The sequence below is a fragment of the Dreissena polymorpha genome, chromosome 8 (assembly GCF_020536995.1).
Source record: "Dreissena polymorpha isolate Duluth1 chromosome 8, UMN_Dpol_1.0, whole genome shotgun sequence".
Classification (NCBI taxonomy): Eukaryota; Metazoa; Mollusca; class Bivalvia; order Myida; family Dreissenidae; genus Dreissena; species Dreissena polymorpha.
This window is the reverse complement of record NC_068362.1, coordinates 2,468,600-2,490,974: the sequence shown is the minus strand read 5'-3', so window position 1 is coordinate 2,490,974 and position 22,375 is coordinate 2,468,600. Positions and strand designations below refer to the sequence as shown.

General features: G+C 39.5%; 1 protein-coding gene across 1 annotated transcript in view; it reads right to left on the bottom strand.

Moving 5' to 3' along the window:
• The window catches only part of LOC127842895 (uncharacterized), a 31,080-nt gene extending 21,865 nt beyond the window's left edge, over positions 1–9,215 (bottom strand). The window contains exon 1 of the mRNA XM_052372700.1: positions 9,076–9,215. The gene's annotated coding sequence lies outside the window, so the exon portion shown is untranslated. The remainder of the gene's footprint in view (positions 1–9,075) is intronic.
• Between the last annotated feature and the right edge of the window lie 13,160 nt (positions 9,216–22,375).

The following is a 22,375-nucleotide window of genomic DNA, read 5'->3' as shown; positions in this document are numbered from 1 at the left end:
TTTGCGTTGATTGGTTTGACCCCCTGGATGTTTCCATTGATCATTAGGCCTTAAGGGACCTCCCATGTTTCCATGGGGCATTTCCTGGTGATTATAGTGCGAGACGGTTGCATACGGCCTTTGTACATTGGGTACGGATTTATCACCTCCCCCTATACTACCATTTTTCCACCCTTGCGATCGAGCCCAACGACGCGGGTGCAAAGCTCGCTCCGGTCCACGCCTACCATGGCCGGGCCCACCACAACCATGACCCCTGGAGTCTCGAGCGGGTGGTTGAAAAGCTCGCTCCGGTCCACGCCTACCATAGCCGGGCCCACCACAACCACGACCCCTGGATTTTCGAGCGGGTGGTTGAAGGTTAGCCCTACTATGGCCAGCGACCGGGGACGGGCAAATAGCTAAACTGATAGATTTTTCAGGTTTCAATTGGTCAGTTTCTTCCGACTTTTGGTCAGGAACTTGAACTCTTACCTCGACAGGCATGTAGGCTGTCGGCAACACTCTACCGGAACGCTCAGCGGTGATCCGTTGAGCGACATCGGACCATACCCGGTTACGTTCCTCCATCTGGTCCATCCAGCTAGGAAACTGTCCACGGTATTCCTCAGGATCAAGGTCCAAGCAGGAATCGGACACAATTTCATCAACCGTAATCTGATCGGAATCCATTCTAGAATGATACAAGTGGAATTAAAGCACCAGTCAAGATGTTAAATCATAGAAAATTAATAATGTTAGCTAGATTCTGGAAAAACAGGGCTTAATGCATAATGCATTGATTTTCATTCCAGTACAAGAGACTATCTCTAAACGCAGATCACCATTAATTTCAAAAGTGCCGTCAATAATCAGTGCATTGCACAGGCTAATCAGTGTGCACAGGCTAATCAGCTAATCGAAGGCTAATTTACACTTGACATGCATAAAGCACCAATTTCCCAGAAAACAGCCAACATATACAGATCTCAATGATAAACACTAAAATGGCTTATGTCGTCTTACAGGCTGTTAAACATTATTGATTTAATATACACTGCAGGAGTAGAGCAGTTTTAACATTTGTTGTCTGAATAATTTGAATGCAGGTAATGAAAACTGGCAGTGCTTAACATTTCTAGGTTATTAAAAAAGAATGCCTAGCAAAACTCTGTCTCTACATTAGTGTTAACGCTTACACAAAAAAAAAACACAATATATGATTCACAGGTTGTTGTTATCATTCTAGCATTTGGGACAGCGGTATTTCTGAATGTCCAAGGCGTCAGTGGCTATAATATTCACACATGACCCATGGTACCACTCGTCACAATGATCACATTGAATCATAAACCGGCCTTGCCAAGGCTTTTTACACAAACAGTATAACTGATCATCAGCTATTTCGCCGCCGTCCAATTCTGGCCTATCTCTCTCCGTTGTCAGCCATGCAGGCAAAGTCTTGTCCTGGCATGGTTTCAGGCGGTCATGGTTTAAAATAAGAACTGCATTTTTCAATTTGATTTGAAAAAGCAGATTGGACAATTTTCTTACCACCAGACCGGGTCCTTTCCAAGGAGGGCAGAGCTTCTTGCACTTACCTTTGAGGGTGGCGGTGTCAAGGACATACACCGCATCTCCGACCTCAAAATTGCGCTCAAGCAAACGCAAGTCGTAATTGCGCTTCATGCGCTTTGTTGCAGCCTTCAATTTGTTACGGGCGCACTCGTGCGCTGTCTGGAGATCCTTCACCAACTGGTGAGCATAGTTGTCTTCTTCCAAACGCTCCCCCTTTCGGGGAAACATTAGACTGGCGGGAGTATTCACTTCCCGACCTAACATCAGTCGGTTCGCAGTGAAACCAGTACTGCGGTTAACAGAGGCTCGAAGTGCCCCTGCTATCTGTTGCAGATTTTGATCCCTGTGATTTTGGTGTTTACCTATGTAGCATCGGACAGCATCCATCAGCGTTCGGTTGTAACGCTCTACTTGGCCATTGGCCGAAGGACGGTACGGAGTTGTACGAGCCTTATGAATTTCAAGCAAGCTACATAGCTCTGTGAATAGCTTGGACTCAAAATTCCGTCCCTGATCCGAAAAAAACTGAAGAGGGAAACCAAATTTGGAGAAAAAATGATTCACTGCGGCTCGAGCCGTCTCCTCTGCGGTTTGTGTGGGAAGGGGAATACACTCGACCCACTTCGTAAATTGGTCGACCATCATGAGTATGTACTCATTGCCCTGACGTGTTTTGGGCAACGGGCCCAGGAAATCCATATGGACCCTCTCCATTGGAGCTCCAGCCTGGTACTCGGTCGAGGGACCTTTCCCCTTACGGGCCGATTTTTTGTTTCGATTACAGATCTCGCATGAGGACACATATCCGGCCACGTCTCCGTTCATACCATACCAGGTGAACTTCTCTTTGACTTTTTCCTTAGTTCTTTTAATACCCTGGTGACCCGATGACGGAATGTTGTGATGCAACCGGATATCCTCCTCCCTCATGGAATTTGGCATCACCAACTGCTTCTCGCCTGTTACAGGGTTGTTTTGGTAGATTATGGCATCTATTAACACCAATTGCTCCTTATTCAGCCAATAGTACTTAGCCTCTGGGCTTGAAGAGAACAGTTCTGCATCTCCAGGCTCTACCCCCTTGGTGAGCCACTGCAGAGCAAAACTTAGATCTAGGTCATGGCTTTGTGCCTCGATCAAATCAGCACAAGTGAAGCCCCAGCTACTGGGCTCTAAAACAATTGGTGCAATCTGCACCCCAGCTTCAGGTTCGGGACCACATGCGCATACCCGGAAATCGCCATCCGCCATTAACACGTCGACTCTACATGCATTGAGAAACAGGTTTTCTAAAGACGGACATTCCCCTTGGAACTCAGGATCTGGCTTGCCACTGTTGTCTTCCTTTGTTGTTGCTTTATCGTGTAAGACGCCGCCGGTTTCACCGTTGCCTCCTTCAGTGATTTCATCGGTGACCGTTCCAAGGTCACAGACAACTTCCTGCACTGTTGGCTGGGCCAACGGAACCGCCTCATAAACGCCTTCACCACCACCGACGCCGCACGTCTCACCGTTGCCCCCTTCAGTGATTTCATCGGTGACCGTTCCAAGGTCACAGACAACTTCTTGCACTGTTGGCTGGGCCAACGGAACTGCATCATCTACGTCTTCAATGAACGCGTCCCACAGATCTGTTTTCTGGCAGTGCTTGCATCCACCACAAGGCAAATCGCCAGACCGGATCACACATGAACCCTCAGCAGACCCATCCCTTTCCGGAATACGAGAGAGAGCATCTGCATTCGCATGCTTCCGGCCTGCTCTGTGTTGCAGCACCATATTAAACTGAGACAGCTCTTCCATCCACCGTGCCAGTTGTCCCTGTGGTTCCTTGAAACGCAACAACCAAGTCAAACTTGAGTGGTCAGTCCTGATTATGAAAGGCCTGCCTAACAAATAATGTCGAAATTGACGTGTGAAACGTACTACCGCCAACAGCTCCTGGTAGTACAATACCGTCTCTGCTCTTTGGTCAGGGCATAGCTACCGTAAGCTATCACCCGTTCCTCTCCATGTTGCAACTGAATTAATTCAGCTCCTATGGCGACGTCCGACGCGTCAGTATCCAGGATGAACTCATTATTCTGGTTTGGGAGCCCTAGTACCGGGGGAGATGTCAATTCCCTTTTCAAGGCATCAAAAGCATCCTGCTGTTCATCTTCCCACCGGAAGAGACTCTTGCCCGTTACCCGGTACAATGGCGCCGCTATATCCGAATAATTTTTTATAAAAACCCGGTGATAGTTTGCCAAACCGGTGAATCGTTCCACATCCTTCGAACACGTTGGTACTGGCCAATCTAAAACAACCTTAATATCAGTATCGGTCATGGCAATTTCATTGCTACTCACTCTGCGACCCAGAAACTCAATCTCACGCTGGAAAAGGACACATTTTTTGGCTTTCAGCTTCAAACCATGCAAGCGAAATCTGGCCAAAGCATCTCGCAGATTCGAAAGATGATGAGTGAAGGAGTTACCTAAAACCATGACGTCATCAAGGAAGGCCAACATTGTCTCCCAATTGAGACCCCTAAGAACCAGGTTCATTACCCGGGAATAGGTCGCGGGGGCATTGCAGAGTCCGAATCCCATTTTTACATGCTGGAATAGGCCATACTTGGTGACAAACGCCGTCTTCATCCGGTCTTCCTCCGCTATATTCACCTGCCAGTAAGCTGAGTTGGCATCAAGCTTTGAAAACCAAATACTGCCTGCTAGCGTATCAAGACAATCATCAATCAAGGGTAAGGGGAACACATCTTTAACTGTGACGTCGTTCAATTTCCGGTAGTCAATGCACCACCTGACACTACCGTCTCGCTTCCGGATCAGCACTGGCGCTGAGGACCACTCCGACGTCGATTCCTCGATCACACCGGCCCTCAACATCTTCTCAAGATGTGACTCCTCCTCCTTTACAAACATAGCGGGTGTCCGCCGCATACGCTCGGTGACAGGTAGGGCGTTTCCGGTATCTATAGTGTGAGAGATAGCCGTGAAATTTCCCAGGTCAAATTCGTCCCTGGCAAACACATCCTGATACTCAGTCAACAGGTCCGCCAGCTGCTTTCGCTCTAAATCATTAAGATGCTCTTCGGAACGTTCGTACAAATCCCGAATGTGCTCCGGTAATGCTTTCGTCATTACTGGATCCACAAGAGAGCAAGCTTGTACCCGGCATCCCCCTGAGTCTGGGGTGGCAGAGTCATTGGAAAGATACTCTGCAACCGGATACGCCCTCGCAATAAGAAAGTTCTTTTTAACTAATTGCACGAGGTCCGTAGGGTTAAGTAGGCACAATACGGGGTCCGAACCCGCAGACAGTACCACCCTAGGGACAAGCAACTTTGAATTGCCGAATGATTCCACCACATAGTCTGTCTCAAATTTAGACATATTGCATTTAACCCTTACAACAGAATTGGGGGGTATCACTCTTCTCTTCCCCACTCGCACCTCAGCGACCCGTGGTTGTCCGTCTGTTGACCCAAGATTAAGGCTCAGAACCTGTCCATCAAATATTAAAGTGGCCTCCGCCATGTTAAGGATGGCTTTTCCCGTATTGACCAGAATATCAAATCCAAGAAGCATATCTGTGTCAATCGGGGCTACGTACAATTGTTCTTTGTACCAACAATTGCCAATTTTCAACTTAATTGGGCCCACAATAAAACCTTGCATGGACATGTCCTTGCCCGCAGTCAACAGCTTAACGTCGCGTAATTTAGGAGGAGGGTGCTTCATGGACTTATAAACTTTTTCGGATATGATGCTGACCTCGGACGCAGAGTCAACAACAGCATTAACTACAATGTCCCCCACCTGCACATTCATGCAGAACAGGGAAATTGAACTTGTATGGCTTACACGAACTACTTCCTGTTGGACCGACTGTTTAGCCGGTACAGGCATCTTCTCCTTTTTGGCCGCGGACGTCAAGGTCGGACATGGGCCGCAGTGCCCGACCTTCTCTAGTTTAAATCTCTTTGTGGGGCTTGATTGGGCATTCCCGTTGGAAATGGCCCACAATGCCACATTTAAAACAAGCTCCATTGTTCATATTGCCAGGGGCGGGGTTGGGCCTTGGGCATTCGCGTTGGAAATGGCCCACAGTGCCACACCTAAAACAAGCTCCATTATTTCTATTATCGGGTCTCCTACCGAGACCTTGAGGCTGACGTACGTCAGGGTTCACCGCCGGCTGGTAGGGATACCCACGATTGACGAAAGGATTATTCCCTCTCCCTCCGGCGCCCCTTCTGTAGGCGTTAGGCCCTTGATAACCCCTTCCGCCACCTCTACCTCCATTAAACATTCCCTGACGTTGGGTATTGTATCCTTGGTTTTGAGCGTTCCCTGGAAAGGGGCCTGCTTGACGTTGCCCACCATTTGCTCCACCTGTCCCAGGACGGTTAAATGGAACTGGCGGTTTGACATGGGAATCAATACCCGAACTTCCACAAGAGATATTCAGTTTTTCAACCGCACCTTGTAATTGGGCCATCACTTGTGTAAGTTTATCAACAGCCAACCCACTTACAGGCTGGGTTGTCTGCTCTGGGTTCACTATGTGAACCCGCTTAGTTTCATCCGATTTCCCTTTATGACCATCCCTTTGAGAAGGGCACAAGCCAATTGAATATGGTTAAACATTTTAATTTTTTCAATGGCCTCTCCAATCGACTTCGGTTGCTGAATGCTCACCTGTCGGCCGGTTTCTCTGTCCTGTAACCCGTGGCAGAATTTTGCCACTGCCTGCTCGGTGGCGTATACTTGGGGCAGATCTCGGAATGCCTTAGTGGCTAGCGTGAGTACCCGATCTGACCACTCATCCAATGATTCTCCTACCCCCTGAGAAATTGCCTGGAAACGCCCTTGCGCAGTAGCAGGGAGCTCTTTGGCATCGAAACGCTCTTCCAGACGATGCAGTAATTCCTTATAAGGGACAGTTTTCCTGCCGTCAGTTAATACAGCATAGAAGTCCGCAGCTTGTCCCACCAAACACCAAACCAACCCATCAGCGCACTCATCATCTGACCATTGGTGCAAATTGGCATAGCGCTCGAACTTGCCCCGGAAAACTGGCCAATTGCTTCGACCATCAAACTGTAAGGTTTTAGGTATTCGGGTAATCACATCCCGAGTAGCAGGGTTTGGTGTAGTTGCAGGCAGGAGTGCAATAGGAAGTCTCGGTATTACCGATTGGTTGATGAACGCCAGAGTAGCCTGCTGATTGGGTAGGCTAGGTGGGTTTATGGGCACTGGATTAGCAGGCTGATTTTGTACCGGCTGGTTAATGGGTACCAATGTAGCAGGCTGATTGTACATGCTAGGTTGGTTGTTGGGTACCTGGTAAGCAGGCTGATTTTGTACCGGTTGGTTGATGGGTACCAACGTAGCAGGCTGATTGTACATGCTAGGTTGGTTGTTGGGTACCTGGTAAGCAGGCTGATTTTGTACCGGTTGGTTGATGGGTACCAACGTAGCAGGCTGATTGTACATGCTAGGTTGGTTGTTGGGTACCTGGTAAGCAGGCTGATTTTGTACCGGTTGGTTGATGGGTACCCAACGTAGCAGGCTGATTGTACATGCTAGGTTGGTTGATAGGTACCAGGTTAGCAGGCTGATTTTGTACCGGTTGGTTAATGGGTACCTGGTTAGATAGCACAGACCCATTATTTGGAAAAATAAAGTAAGGTGTGCTTGTGGTCGGAGGATTGGGAAGTTCTTGCAATGCCTTCATGAGGGTCGCTTGGGGTAGGGACGTCTCAATTTTTCCTCCAAATGCGCCCTGGTGCACGCGTGATGGGTATGTGGGGGAAGGTTCTTCGGTTTTATAGGCGACTGGACTGCGCCACCTAAGACCCGCCTCGCTGTCTGTTCTTCCCCACGGCAACTTCTGTTTCCTACGTCCAGCGGGGGTATGAGATAAATATCGGGGTATGGGGGTATGAGACAAAGTCTGCAAGGAAAGAAAAGGTCTTGGCCTGGAGGAGGGGCTGGGTGTTGATATTTGGTCTGGACCAGCCAATTGGTGTTGGACATGAATGGGAAGTGATCTTTGGAACAGGGGTTGTGACCAATTTTGCAACTGCGATTGCAGTTCCGAGATACTCTCCTCCAGGGTATTAATCTCTGCGGCAAGCGCAGCCCTTTCTCGTGCGTCTGGCCGGTTCCTTGGCGCACCTAACCCCCACCCCCCGTGTGGGACTAACACACCAGTATACAACCGCCCCATATCTTCTTCATCTTCGTCCAATGTTATTGCAAATAACCTTGGATTCGGACGGAAGTCCAGCATCTGCATGACCTCTTCATCCAGAGGTCGCCGCATTAGTATTCCCAGAGATTCGGGATATACGTTACGCGCATTCTCCCGGAGATTTACAATTGCTTTAGCCAATTTTGGTCCAATCCCCGGAACGGAGGTCAAAATGTGAGGAGGGTCAAAGTTTACCTGTACCATTCTGTGTGATACCGGTGTCCTTGGTGTGGCGGGTCTACTGCCCATATCCGCCATTTTAGTTTAAAATGTTTGGTAGACAACAACAACCCAAAAAAAAAAAAAAAAAAACAACAAAAGGAATTCAAGAAAGAAAAATTCGTGTGACAATGACAATGAAAATAATGTAAAAAACGTTTTCCTTTAACCTATAACTATCTCAGACTGGCCCACCTACCACGTGAACTCAAATATTTCCCATATCCATTGTTAATTGAGAAATTTACAAGTAAATGAAGAAAATTTAAACAAAAACAACAAAAAACAAAAAACGGACTGGAAGTTACTAAATCCAAAAAATTCTTAAATGAAAACTTGTGCTAAAATGGTAAGGACAATAAAAACGTTTTTCAAAAGAAACAATAAATTTCCCACCAAATACTTAACTTCCACGTGAGTTTAAGCCCTAAACTGTGGTAACAACAACAAAGATGGCCGACACGGACGAGTTAACACGTGGCCGGGAAATTCAAATATTACTTACAATTTAATACAATAATAATAGCAGAAATAGCGTTGCTATAAAATTTGACAAATGGTTACGATACAGCGTGGATTCAATGTAGCAAGGTTCAATCCCCTATTTTTCATTTTTTTTTTTCAAACACGAGGTCAAGCAAAAAGATACAACCTAAAAAACACAAGTCGACACTAAAACCCCACCCGTACTACCAATAAAGTGTTTATCTAGGTTAACTTTTGCTTGTGGGTTTGAGTACTGGTAATCTATCAGGATAACACTTAAAACTATAACACTTACGTTATGTTGAAACGTGACGTTCTTCTTAGTATTCTTCGCACAGTCAGAAAGAACCTTTCTCAGCCGCAGTCCAGCAAGAAGAGAGCGAGAATCTCGTCCCGCGCATCGATCTTTTGGAACTCATTCCTCGTGCCTCGGCTAACTTCCACCAATCATGCTTGCAGCGGCCAGTTCCCTCTTCGCAAGCGACTGGTGCCCGGCACAACACGTCATTAGAACTTTATTTGTTTATACATAATAGTCTACACTCAAACCTTGTTTGTCGACAGTCGCGCTGTCTTCATCCAATATCATGCCCTCGCATTTCTGAATTTACCAAAAGTCAAACAGGTTTCTTTTTCGTTTCAAAACGTTATTAATAGATGCAGACTAAACTATTACTAGTAAAAGGCAGACTATAATTCAGTGTGTACTATGTCATCAGACATTGAGTATTTTTTGCAGGTTTATTTTCCGGAACAATGTTCTAATTTTTCACTATGGTTTTTATTTAATTAAACTGAGTTATTTTGTGTTTTTGCAATCTTTACATGTTTTCATGAATGTTCAATTAAACCAAATCTGCGTATGTTCCGACAACCTTTACAGGCCGCTTATACGGTTGAAATCGTGTTTTCTATGTTATTGACCCCTATTAATCTGGACACGTTTAAAATTCACATGCGCGTATACAGTATTAATTGGATTAAAAAAGTAATAAACCACTATCAAACTGAGCCAACACATACAGGATTATTGTGCGCTCTTTTTTGCATTTTACATAAAAAAATAATACGGTAATCTGCGTCAAAAAACTAAACCGGGTGCATTTACCGGTAGTTTGTTATTGCATTAAAGTAGTATTTAGCCTCTACTTACAAGCCTTCAGTCAGCATTTACAGAATAATGATAGATAAAAGACATTCCCGGATTACCCATTAGGCAGAGTAAGCAACTTCATATAGGCCCCACAACTTATAGGGTCCCCATCAGACCGTGACCGACCAAGTGTGTGTTCCGATAAAAGTCTTGGCATTGTCTTTCCACGCGACAGTTATTAATTATTTGCAAAAGGGCATTGTTTTTCTGGTAGACATTGGCGTTTAGGAAGGCACAAGGCCGACTCGGGGACAGGGGCGTGGGCCCCTAAAGTTTTACTGCATATGGACTTTCGGGGTGCTACATCTGGCACTGATGTTATAGTTACATGTTATAACTAAGTTATGCACTCCAATTAATCTGTTCTTTTTCAATATTTATATCTGCTTTTATCGTAGCTTGGTATGTTTATTAAGTTTAATTAAAGTATTTTGTGTCTATTATTGTGTTATACGTGTATATCATTTTTCATTTATCCTACAAATAATGTGCAGTTGTAACAGAGTATGCATACATTCATGCCACCTGAATCCATGTAAATGAGAATACATACCATAAAAAGTTAATCTATAAATAAAATCTCAATGTAAGGCTCCGTGTAAATGCTGTAAATTATGTTATCCAAATACAACCTTAAAAATGACATGCAAAATATTCTTTACACAGACTAATAGGGCTTCCCAATATACATAACCAGAATGCATGATCACTTGACTTTGTTGGGTTCCCAAATAGACGCTAATAGATTTTAACACACCGGTAGGTGTGTAAGTGCTGTTTTTTCCAAATAACTTTTAAAAACAATTTCTCTTAAAGGGGCCTTTTCACAGATTTTGGCATATTTTGAAGTGTGTCATTAAATGCTTTATATTGATAAATGTAAACATTGAATCTTAAAAGCTCCGGTAAAAAAATCAAGAATAAAATTTAAAAAAGGAAAAAAGTAGCCGGTACCAGGTCTCGAACCAGTGACCCCCGGAGTCCTGGAAAACGCAATAGCCCTCTCGGCTATTCCGCCAAGTTAACACTGTTTTACGAATTTTATACCTTATATAAGCAATCTTCGTAGTTTCGCAAATTTAAACGACAACAACAGAACTCTCCAAATTATTCAATCGTTTCGCGTTGCAACGCTTTATAATTTTTAGGTTTTCAAATCGTCAAAAGATACATATAATGGCTATATTGGACTATGGTAAATGTTCAGTAATACTGTTTCTCCACAAATATCATAACTAAAACGAAAATGTGCGAATCTAAAACAACTTTTTTCAATTTTGTCAATTTACCAAACCGTGAAAAGATCCCTTTAAGAAATTCGACTAGTGCATAATAGACAGATTTTTATGCTGCTTCTGACAATGTGAAATACATCAGAATTACGCTATTTAATAAGCCTGTGTTCTTTTTCAAAAAGTTCACGTATACTGAACGATTACGCTTTAGTACGTTTGTCACCAATTTCAGACATTATACCTTAAGATATCAACACAAACTGCAAGAACAAATGCCTTTTAGGCACTAAAGATTTTTGCAAACGTATTTCAATAACTTGAGATATTCAATAAGTAAAGTTCTAAACGGTGTGTTTACATTCAGTACAGCCCGTGTGCAAATCCCTGAAAACCCCGTTGATTCTGCACCATGATAACCCAATTGAAATCGAACCGCAAAATAGGCATAGTGCACTGTTCGTGACGTAGTACACAATATATCATATCAATCTGTATCGTAATTCCAATATTGTTTACTCGCCTGCGTTTAATCAAGGTGCCTGTACCACGTGACTTTTTCGGCTATGTGTGGGACAATCGGATGTCAACAAACCATCGCTTCAGGTAACGTTTTTGATAATTTCTTCATTAATTCAAAACCATTTTCAAAAAAAAAGAAAAAAAGACGACAGCCCGGGCATTGTCAAAATACACAACTGAGTTAAGTTTGCGCAGAATTAATTTAGTATTTTTTCCAAAAAGTGCAACCGCGCGTTTGAAAAGACACGAATTGAAATGCTAAGTGTGGTATATTTAGCTCCACTGGCCAAAGGCCAGCGGGGCTTATGTCATGGTCCTGTGTCCGTCGTGTGTGCGTGCGTGCGTGCGTCCGTGCGTGCGTGCGTTAACTTTTTCTTAAAACATCTTCTCCTAAACTACTGGTCCATTTCCGATGAAATTTCTCAGGAATGTTCCTGTGGTGAACCTCTTTCAAATTTGTTCAAATGATGCCCCTGGGGTCAAATTTGACTTTGCCCCTGGGGTCAAAAAATTGAAAATTTGCTTATATAAGGCCTATTTTGTGCAAACTTTATAAATCTTCTTGTCAAGAACCATTGGGCCTAGGGCTACCAAACTAGATATGTAGTGACATTTTATAGTCCCCAACCAAGTTTGTTCAAAATATGCCCCTAGGGTCAAATTTGACCCTGCCCCGGGGGGTCAAAAAATTGAAAATTTGCTTATATAAGGCCTATTTTGTGAAAACTTTAAAAATCTTCTAGTCCATAACCATTGGGCCTAGGGCTACCAAATTTTGTATGTAGTGACATCTAATAGTCCTCTACCAAGTTTGTTCAAATTATGCCCCTGGGGTCAAATTTGATCCCGCCCTGGGGGGTCAAAAAATCGAAAATTTGCTTATATAAGTCCTATTTTGTGCAAAATTAAAAAAAATCTTCTAGTCCATAACCGTATGGCATAGGGCTACCAAATTTGGTACGTAATGACATCTTATAGTCCTCTACCAAGTTTATTCAAATTAAGCCCCTGGGATCAAATTTGACCGTTCCCCATGGGTCACAAAATTGAACATATGCTTACATTGGGCCCATTTTGTGCAAACTATAAAAATCTTCTTGTCCATAACCATTGGGCCTATTTCTATCAAATTTGGTAGGTTGTGACATCTAATAGTTCTCTACTTAGTTTTTTTCAAATTATGCCCCTGGGAACAAATTTGACCTTGCCCCAAGGGTCACAAAAATGAACATATGCTTAAATAAGGCCTATTTTGTGCAAACTTCAAACATCTTCTTGTTCTTAATTATAGAGCCTAGGGCTACTAAATTTGGTATGTTGTGATATCTAATAGTTCTCTACCAAATTTGTTCAAATTATTCCCCAGGGCTCAAATTTGACCCTGTCCCGGGAGGTCACAAAACTGAACATATGACGTTTACCAGGGGAGATTACTGCGGCCGTGTGTCTGTGACCAACAACAACAACAACATCTTGTAAACATGAGATAAAACCCTGTCATTTAGTGCCATTTTAGATCAGATGGTTACTGCTTACAAAGGAATTGAAGTAATAACATGTGTTCTGAATGTTTTTCTTATAAACTGAAAAAAGTCGGGATTTATTTAAATATGTCGAAAGTGACCATATATCCGGATAAAAAAATTCGGATGACATGTTCATTTAATGTCTTTTTTGTAGTGTTTAAACCAGTTTAATAATATCTTATTGATTTTAAAACACAACTTCCATGAACATAATTATTTCCATAAAAGTTAATATATGATTTTGCATTGTAAACTCAAACTTTGTATCCAAGAGAAGGTGTTGGAATTAATGAAGTGCAATGTTCTTAACTGTCTATATGCTGCTTTTTAATAACTAAAGATTCATTGTTCCATTTGTGAATTGTGATTCATGAATTGTGGAGATATGATTGTCAATTGCCCAACGATCTATATAATTTTTTTATCATTTTATAATTTTCTTAGAAGTCATATGTATTACTTAATTAAATACATTTATAAATATAAGAAATAATCTTTAGATTATCATTATATTCTCAGGCCTGTTGGTCTAAGGGATGTGTTGGTTGTTAATTATATGTATGCCCATCTTCGAAGAAGAGGGTGTTTATTGTTTTGCACATGTCGGTCCGTCCGTCATCCGTATGTCAGTCCACCAGATGGTTTCTGGATGATAACTCAAGAACGCTTAGGCCTAGGATCATGACACTTCAAAGGTACATTGATCATGACTCGCAGATGACCCCTGCTGATTTTGAAGTCACTAGGTCAAAGGTCAAGGTCACGGTGACCCGAAATAGTAAAATGTTTTCCGGATGATAACTCAAGAACGCTTATGCCTATGATCATGAAACTTGATAGGTACATTGATCATGACTCGCAGATGAACCCTATTGATTTTCAGGTCACTAGGTCAAAGGTCAAGGTCACGGTGACCGGAAATAGTAATATGGTTTCCGGATGATAACTCAAGAACGTTTTATGCCTAGGATCATGAAACTTCATAGTTGCATTGATCATGATTCGCAGATGACCCCTATTGATTCTCAGGTGAAAGGTCAAGGTCACTGTGACCCGAAATAGTAAAATGTTTTCTGGATGACAACTCAAGAACGCTTATTCCTAGGATCATGAAACTTCATAGGTACATGGATCATGACTCGCAGATTACCCCTATTGATTTTCAGGTCACTAGGTCAAAGGTCACGGTGACTCAACTTAGAAAAATGGTTTCCGGATTATAACTCAAGAACACTTACGCCTAGGATCATGAAACTTCATAGGTACATTTATCATGACTTGCAGATGACCCCTATTGACTTTCATGTCACTAGGTCAAAGGTCAAGGTCACGGTGACTTCACACAAAAAAATGGTTTCCGGATGATAACTAAAGAAAGCTTACACCTAGGATCATGAAACTTCATAGGTACATTAATCATGACTCACAGATGGACCCCTATTGATTTTCAGGTCACTAGGTCAAAGGTCAAGGTCACAGTGCCAAAAAATGTATTCACTCAATGGCTGCCACTACAACTGACAGCCCATATGGGGGGCATGCATGTTTTACAAACAGCCCTTGTTTGAGATGATTCTTTACAAAGAAAGATGCTACTATTGTATTTGTTATAAATGTGTCAAAGGCTCTAAGAAGGAACCAGAGATTATTAACCCTTTACCAAACACCAACAGGATTTTACGGGTTTATAGCTGACGACTTTATAAAAAATTATGATAAAATGAGAAATTGCTCAAGATGAGCAATTGGTCCTTTTATCACAATTATTTCTACACTACCTGATTATTTCCTTAATAGTCCATTACAATTTAATTGTCGTCTGCAACCTTTTTCAAATTGGGAAAGTCCAAAATGTGTAGTTTGGTAAAGGGTTAAGGCATTTTGATTCCTACGGGTCTTGTGAATCTGTTTCAAATCAAATGCGTATATTTGATCTTCGGCATCTTAAAATATGTGAAATAGAAAGAACGACAATATCTTTTGGAGAGATAAATGTACCTACGTTATAAGCAATTGGACTGTGCTTCAAAGGAACAATTCACAGGCTTTTTAGTCTGTTTAGTTAACACGGTAGTAACTTTTTCCATATATAAAAATGCTCACCCTTCCAACTTTAAGCGCCCAATGGGACGAGGGATAGACAGAGAAAGTCACATGCTTGAGTACATTTCAACCCATGCGCATTGCGCGTTTTTTTCGCATAAAAAAAACAGTGGAGCGATACAGGGCCATCATGGCCCTCTTGTTTTTATTCAATCAACATTCATTATAATATTGTCGAAGGTTTAAAAAATAGGGCGGACATTGTAATTCTTCATATAGAAGCTACATACATTGTATGTTTGCACAAATACTTCTGATTCGGAGTGTGTGCTTAAAAATGCAATAATGGTCAATAAAACATTGTTGGTACTGTTTTGCGTACTTAAAATATGATAATCACGACGTTCATGTTACTCAAAATTATCATGATTGTCGATAATTATTATTCATATTTTTTACTTGTAGAATGCCAATTGTTTGGGAACAGTGTGGTAGAGAGGTCAAAACACAGTCGGGAATCTCCAAACACAAAGCCACCCACGCACGGGAAGGAAAATATTTATGTTGCGTCAAACCTTTTCTTGTAAGTTTCTATAAAATTTATTGTTACAAAATGTTAAATTTTCAGTGAATTGTTACTTCCAACTAAGGCACTTGTTTAATACACAAAATCGTAAGGATTGTTTGTGCAAGGTGTCATGTGAATATAATTGTAACAACATTACAAAAAGTGTTATTGAACTTATGGTTGTGTGCTTTTTATCAGGAAAACATATTAGACCGTAACGAGAGTTATTAAATAAGCATAAAGAGATAATACAGCATTATTTAAACAAATAGACAAAAGGATCAATAACTTTGTTTTCTGTACAATCATGTATTCGTATCTAAATCCTATTGAGCTATCTTATATATCACGCATGACAATTATTTATTTATTTATTTAAGTTTTACAGTTTATTTCATGTGTATTTTGTTCTTTTCAGGGAGATTAAAGTATTTTTGGAAGCACCTTCAAGAGACGTACTGATATCTTGATCAATGAAACGTTGTCATATATAGTTAATGTTCAAAAGTTTAAAGGACTGTTTGTTTTGTTACCAGATGGTGCAAGTATTGCAGTGAAAGAAAACAATCAAAGTAAACATTAAATACACATTTTACGACAAATTGAACAACATGTATTGTTTATTACTTGGTGCGGTGGTAACACGATCTTGCAGCCCCTTTCATGACCGGGTCGAATGAGTATTTTCATTAAACATCTTACACTTTTTTCACTTTCTGGGTACGATTGTAATAACTTTTTTAGGAAATATAGACACAGGCAAGCCAGGCGCAATAGTGGCGGTATAGTAATATATACGCGCAGTAGCATAACCAGTGGAATATCGGTTGTTAAGAATACTCACGACACTATAATATGGCTTAAACTAGATAAATCGTTTTTTAACAATAATGAAGATATATTTATTGCAGCAGTATATATGTGGGGAAGCGAATCGCCGATGGCCAACTTGATAGATACGGACCTGTTTGAAAGTCTCGGTAGCGATATTAACCATTTTCAAGGGTTGGGCACAGTAATGTTAGCTGGGGATTTTAACGCTAGAACAGCGTGTAAATGTGATGCCATTCTTTGTGATTCATATGTATACGATGTTGACCCCGAATACTATTTAGCTGATAACACGCTACCAAGATTTTCAATGGATAAGGGAAGTAACTCTCAAGGAAATAATTTACTTGACCTTTGTAAGGCCACGATATTGAGAATCGCTAACGGGAGATTGGGCTCGGATTATAGCATTGGTAAATACTCATGGTGCAAGTGTCATCGATTATTTGATTCTAAGTGAACAGTCCTTTAATGTGGTAGATAACTTTAGTGTAAAAGAGTTTAATAATTTCAGTGATCACGCACCGCTGTCTTTTAATTATAAAAATGTAACTTGCGAGTTTAAGTATACGAACCATACATAAGCGAGCACGTGAAATGGAGGGATGATAAAAAACAGCATTTCCGAGATGGTTAAATGAGCAGGGCAACGGATTTTAACAATTTAATTCATAGTCACGTAGATCAAAATAACACAAATATTGACACAATAGTTAAAAAATTCACAAATATTTTTAGAGATGTAGCAGACCCATTATTTATCAAACGCGTTAAAAAATATCCTCAATTTGAACGACAAACTATATCGGACAGCGATAAATGGTTTGATCAAGAATACAGTGAAGCGAAACAGTTGTATAAAGATGCATTGCATATATTTAATAACTCACATATCGATACGGATAGAGTTAAAATGTGTCAATTAAAAAGTAATTTTAAAATGATTACAAAAAATAAACGGAAAGCATACAATCTTAAACGCTGTAAACAATTCGTAGACCTTAGTGGGAAAAAACATGGAATTTTGGAAGTGCTTTAGGTCGCAGAATACACCATAATACAATAGTAATACGTCGCTCAATGATTTTAAAAATCATTTTCAGCAAATGTTTTCGGACGAAAATCTTACTCATAATGCTAATGCAGAAGAATTTAATTCCAACCATGACTTCGAAAATTTCGAAAGTGTGTTACCTTGATAACCAAATAACATATAACGAAGTAGTTAAAGCTATTGCCCTCTTAAAGAAATGTAAATCGTCTGGTTTAGATAAATTACTAAACGAATATTTTATAGAAGCCTGCGATATTTTGGCTGGTTATATAACAACGATTTTTAACATCATTTTAAATACAGGTAAATTCCCGTTAGCTTGGACAGAAGGGGTTATAATTCCTATACATAGGAAGGGTGATAAATCCGATCCTAGTAATTATAGAAGTATCACCTTATTAAGTAACTTTGCAAAATTGTTTACATGTATACTCAATCAGCGAATATCGACATGGTGCGAAAACAATGATGTTATATCTGACGCGCAGTTCGGGTTAAGCAAAGGCAGGTCAACTATAGATGCAGTTTTCATACTCCATTCTATTATTGAAAAATATGTTAATATGAACAGACGATTGTATTGTTGTTTTATTGATATGAAACGTTGCTTTGATTCCATATATTTAAATATATTATGGCTAAAGTTATATAAGTCGAATGTGGACGGAAAAATGTTGCGCATTATACGCAGTATGTACCAATCAGTCAAATGCTGTGTTAGACATTGCAACACATACTCCGAATATTTTAATATAGCAGTCGGGCTAAAGCAGGGGGAGATAACATCGCCGGTACTTTTTTCTCTTTTCGTAGACGATCTTGAAATGTTTTTACAAAATAGACATAATGCGGGAATAAATATACAAGACACATGTTTAATTATACTTCTGTTTGCAGACGATATGGTTGTCATAGGTGAAACGCCGGAAGATCTACAACAGTGTATCGACCGTTTATATAAATATTGTAATACCTGGGGTTTGCAAGTTAACATTCCAAAAACCAAAATTATTGTTTTCCGCAAACGCGGAGCTATCAAACGTAATGAGCGGTGGGTATATGGTAACGAAAACATAGACATTGTAAAAGATTTTATATATCTGGGTGTAACACTTAATTATACAGGGAACTTTAATCTCAATACTAACACTTTGCGTGGTAAGGGTCTAAAGGCACTTAATATATTGCTATCAAACTTGAAAAACTATAGTTGTACACCTAAGGTAGCTTTACAATTGTTTGATGCGTTTGTTTCTTCAATTATTACATACTCGTGCGAAATATGGGGTTTTTCAAAGTGTAGCGAGTTGGAAAAATTGCACCTTAAATTCTGCAAAGCTGTTCTTGGTGTAAGGAAATCAACTTCAAATGTAGGCGTTTACGGCGAGCTTGGTAGACACCCGTTATATATGAACAGATATGTACGCATAGTAAAATATTGGTTTAAAATAACTAAAAGTGAAAACATTATATTACGATCAATACTGGAAGAAGGTTTGGCTGACTTAAATGATAATAAATGTAACTGGTTCGGAAAGGTCAGGGACTTACTATGTAAATACGGATTCAATTATGTGTGGTCTAATAACTCACAAATAAATTAGGCAACTTTTTTGTCTTTGTTTAAACAAAGAGTTTTCGACGAATACCTACAAGAGTGGAAACGAGATATTGATGATAATAGGGTACTCATTGTATATAAAGCATTAAAAACAACCTTTTCTTTTGAATCATATCTCGAGACAATTTTGTCAAGAAATCTAAGAATGGCGATAACGAAATTACGCATCTGTGCACATAACCTTAGAATCAGACGGGTAGATATGATAGAATGGAAAGAAATATGTGACTCTGCCAATTATGTAACAGCAACGAATGGAATACGAATTCCACTTTCTGTTGAAATGCTCCAAATTTGTCCAAATCAGAGAAAAATACATTAAAACTTATTATAGAGTCAGACCTAGCATGTTCAAACTCACACAGTTATTAACCACACAAAGTAAAAGTGAAATGTTCAAGTTATGGAAGTTCATATCAGAGGCACTAACTATTCGCCAAGTTTATAATCATAGTAATGTATAATTGTGTTATATGTATATATGTAGTGTTATATGTATAACTGTAGACTGAATTCATTATGATACATTATGCTATAAAGTGATAGGCTGCATTTAACCATGCTGTGTAACTATTGTATGCTGATATAGTTGTTGCATTAACATCAAGTATAAATAAAATTCGGTATTCTGTGTACTACTGACATTTAACTGTGATTCAAATTGTATTATGTTTTGTTCTTTAAAAGGATACTGATTTATTTTATTGATCATATTGTGTAAATATTGTATGCTGATGGAGTTGTTGCATTCACATCAAGTATAAATACAATTCGGTATTCTTCGTACTACTAACATTTTACTGTGATTCAAATTGTATTATTTTTTGTTCTTTAAAAAGATATTGATTTATTTTATTGATCATGTTGTGTAACTATTGTATGCTGATGGAGTTGTTGCATTAACATCAAGTATAAATAAAATTCGGTACTCTGTGTACTACTAACATTTTACTGTGATTCAAATTGTATTATTGTTTGTTCTTTAAAAAGATATTGATTTATTTTATTGGTCATGTTGTGTAACTATTGTATGCTGATGGAGTTGTTGCATTAACATCAAGTATTAATAAAATTCGGTATTCTGTGTACTACTAACATTTTACTGTGATTCAAATTGTATTATCTTTTGTTCTTTAAAAAGATATTGAATAATTTTTTTGATCATGTTGTGTAACTATTTTATGCTGATGGAGTTGTTGCATTAACATTAAGTATAAATAAAATTCGGTATTCTGTGTACTACTAACATTTTACTGTGATCCAAATTGTATTATTGTTTGTTCTTTACATAGAAATTGATTTATTTCGTTGATACAACGACAAATTAAAGCAGTTCCATATATAGCTAGATACACTGTTATCATGTTTGTCTAAAATAGCTGTAAAGTTCATCCATTACCAAATTATGATATTTCTGTAAGAAAAAACAACGACTTATTATATTCATGTATTTTGTAATATCATTTTGTTTAACACTAGAAACTGTAAAGTTTATGTGTAATAAAATTTTGTTCTGTTCTGTTCTGTTATTATGATTTCATTTGAAGTTGAGTTCATGAAGTATTAATACAATTAAATATGTTTGTTGGTATAATAAACCCCCAAAGCCAATACTTTTTGCGATGATCATTTGTTCCTATCTGAAGATCTAACTTGGTCAACTCACATAAGTAAATTGACAAAGAAAGCGAACTCGACAATGGCTCTACTGCGTAGAAACTTAAAGAACTGCCCTATAGATTGTAGGAAAACAGCGTATCTAGCGCTAGTAAGATCCTGTCTGGATTACGGCTCTTCAATCTGGGATCCTTACTTAACTCGGGATATTGATAAAATTGAACAAGTACAAAAACAACCTGTCCGTTTCATAACTGGAGACTACAATTCAAGAACGGCAGGCAGCGTTACAAACATGCTAAAGCAACTAGAATTACCACCTCTACAAGAACGGCGTAAGATCAACCGTTTAGTGATGCTCTACAAAGTGGCCGAGGGGCTGGTGCCAGCCATACCAGCAACCGATTACTTGAAACCAGCAAGGGTTAAAAGGCAAATTAAGGCAAAACAATACAGTGACTGTGTTACATCAAATATAATAGATAAACAAGTGATAAATAACGATAGAGGTTTTGTGGTGAAAAACTCAAACAGTAATCAATACAAAAACTCATTCTTCGTGAAAACCATCATAGAGTGGAACCACCTGGACAGTAGAGTGGTTCACGCAGAGACAGTTGAGAGCTTTAAGTCTGCCCTTCATTTCGACTAGGCGCACTCCCCGGTGTACTACGCCGTAACTGGCCCTTCACCGTATCAAGCAGAAGCAGAAGTAGTTACGTGTTAATTAGATCTTTTATATGTTTGTATAGCAAGATGTGTTACTTTGCGAATTTTTATTGTAACATGTGCATGCTGGTTATAAAGAAATGTTATTATTAATGAAGTGTTTATTTTGAAATACTTAAGATATTCATATGGAGATGATATTGGAAACTAAATGAACTTAATAGACCACAAACAATCATCATTGGATTTATATTGTTATTTGTTATGAAACAATTGTTTTATTAACATATATACTCAGATTTTATATTCATCTAATCAATTGCATTAATAACATAGATACAAAACACATAAATATACACAAATATCAATACATACACTTTGTTTTGATTATGCCAAAATACATATTAAATGGTATGTTTGCATAGTTAGTTGAAATAGCTTTCCGTAAACATCACAGAATGAAGCTGGGTCCGTCTCTGTCACTGTGGTTTTGATAATTAACTTGCCGCATAACACCTTCCGTGTGGTTTGATGGTGTTCATCTAATTCTAACACAGCTTCGCGCCTTAAAGCGTTACAAATCCTTCGACTAATCCTTGTCAAGTCTGAAAAACAACAGAAGTAAAACCCATTTTAAAGCATGTGCTTTTACTTTCTTTGTCATTCATTTATAAAAAAAAAGGCCGAATTTAATAATCAGGCAGAAATATCAATCATGATATTTATTTAAAGACAATAAATCAAAAAAAAGAAAATAGTATAGTTCAACATAACGTGTTTGTTAAAAAAGACCATTGGTTGGATAACAATTACGCAGTGTATTTTATTTAGAATTTATGTTCAATTAAACATAAATTGTTTAAACATTACACAATTACTTCAGTATTCCATCATGTAACATTTGGTTAATTTGATATATTTTCAGTACAGACTGAAGTATATGTTTTAGATTCTTACAAAACTGTGTTTAGATTAAATGCAGAACTGACGGGAAAATTCTTGCATACCACACA